Source organism: Corvus brachyrhynchos, unplaced genomic scaffold (genome assembly GCF_000691975.1).
Source record: "Corvus brachyrhynchos isolate BGI_N302 unplaced genomic scaffold, ASM69197v1 scaffold133, whole genome shotgun sequence".
Taxonomy (NCBI): Eukaryota; Metazoa; Chordata; class Aves; order Passeriformes; family Corvidae; genus Corvus; species Corvus brachyrhynchos.
The window spans coordinates 776904-779157 of record NW_008237249.1 but is presented as its reverse complement, the minus strand read 5'-3'; positions in this window follow the sequence as shown (position 1 = coordinate 779157).

The window sequence follows — 2254 nt, the reverse complement described above, 5'->3', positions numbered from 1 at the left end:
GGGATGAGGGCACGGGGTTACCAAGGCGGGGACTTCGGAAGGACACCTCCACCCCAGTGCCCCTCCCCTGGGCTGGACGGTTTTCCCGAGCCGGGAGGCTCCCGCTTTTCTTCGGGATGGGGTTGGTTTGTTTTAAGCTGAGGGGTGATGGAAGAAGGAGCAAAGATGCTGTGGGAAGCACTTGTCACCTGAAGCCCCCGGTGACAGCACGGACCCGGCTCAGTGTCACCAAGGCGGGACTCAAATCCCTGACTCCCATTCCCTCTCGTTACATTTTTGCGGGATGTGGAGGTTAAGCAGGGACGCCGAGGCTGCCAGGGTGGGTTTTGTGGGAAAGGTTTGCGCTGCTGCAGAGCCACATCCAGTTTCTTCCCTGATTTTCCGCCGTCGCTGCCTTGAATTGTTGGATTTGGGGGATTTTTGTGACCCCGCCCCCCTCCCGTCCGCCGGGATTTTCCCTCGTCCCGGGCTGACTCTATCCCAAGGCAAAACATTCCCACGAGGCGGAATCCAGCTCGCCGCTCATTCCCAGCCACAGACTGGGGGCAATTCTGGAGAAGGAGCTGTTTTTCCAGCTCTGTCATTCCCTGGGGAGCCAAAGGTGGGGGTCCTGCTCCGGCTGCCGTTGGAGCGGGAATGTCGGAGCGGGCGCTGACAGCTTCATGCCTGTGAAACATTTATTGTCCCGGAGCGGCCGAAGTTTTGGGAGTCTGGGATCAGAGCCGGGGGGTTCTGTTCCCCGACATTCCCCCTTCCCACCCTATAAACTTCCCAGTACGCAGCATCCCCCCCTGGAATGCGAAACCTCGGCTGCAAATTCCCAGGAAAACCAAAATAGAGGCGTTGTAGGAATTGTAGCTTTCCCAAAAGGTCGTTATCCCAAAGGCCGGGTAACCGAGGGTCGTGTCCATGGATCCCTTGGGATGGGTTAAAGGGAAACCACACGGAATGAGGGCTGTAAATCTATGGATGTTGGGCTGCAGTGGGAAGGACGGAGCTGTTTTGATGATCTGTAATTATCCAGAAAGAGATATCAAAATACAGAGGTGTCCCTCGGGAAGAATATCCAAAGGAAGGGAAGGGAAGGGAAGGTTAAGGGTTGAAGGTGGGAAGACACTGATGAAAGGCGTCATCCCACCTGCAGGATCTGCTTCCCGTGGATCTCTCCTCGTTATCCAGCTCCAAACCCTGCCCGTTCCTGGCTGGATCCCAGGTTTTGGCACCACACCCCCAAAAACTCCCTCCTCCCCCTACCCGCCCTTCCCTCTTATCGCAGAGTCCCACTGCGGAGTTTTATCTTATCACAAATTCCTTACGGTGTCCGAGTCCTGAATTCCCGACACTCCCCGTTTTATCCTTCCCTTCCTCGGCACGTTTGTAAATCTTTATTTATTTATTGGAATTTTTACCCCGCGCGACGGGAATTGCCTCGTGGAGATCCTGGGTGGACACCAATAAAGCTTTGCCAGCCTGGCTCAGAGGAACTGCTCAGGGAATGTTCTTTCTCCCCTTCCCAAAGATTCCTCCAAAAGTGCAGGAAAACCCCGGAGCATTCAGGGCAGCACTGGGATGAAAACATTCCCAGCTGGTCACTTCCCCAGCGGGATTCAAATGGAAAGGATGAGCCATAAATAATGGACGACACGGGTAACATTCCAAGGACAAAGTTAAACCCCAAATAAGCTGGAAGTGGCTCATTCCATGGGACCTCCGTGTGCTGTCCCTCACCCCGGGATGAGGTCCACCAAAATTTGTTTCTCCTGGGGTTTCTTTTGTGGCAATTTGGTCCTGGGGGTGCTAAAATCCTGGGAATTTTTTTTTGGGGGGGGTGGGGGCGGGGGTAGAGGTGCATATGATGGGATGTCCTTCTGCTGCAGATGCAGCGGAGCTGATGGGCTTCGGGATTTTTGCCGGTCTCTTGGGAAGGAACGTGCATTTATTATTTGTTAATCGGGAGGGCCGTGCTCTCACGGACATTTTGGGATCCTCCGCGTCCCCGCTGAAGGCTCCTGGGTGCCGGGATAATGGCAATAACCACACAGTCCATGGGATTCGCTCCATCCCAGGCCAGTCTTATGGCTTTTTATTTCGGAGAGCGGCGCAGCGTTCCGGGCCCTCTCCATCCCCTTTCCTCCCAGATTCCGGGGTGCCCTAGAAGGGAGTGGTTTTGGGCAGGAGGGCTCCGGGCGCGCAGCAGGGCTGGGGGCGCAGGGGGTGCTGCTGGCAGGGGAGGGGGGGGACCCACGAGCCCCTG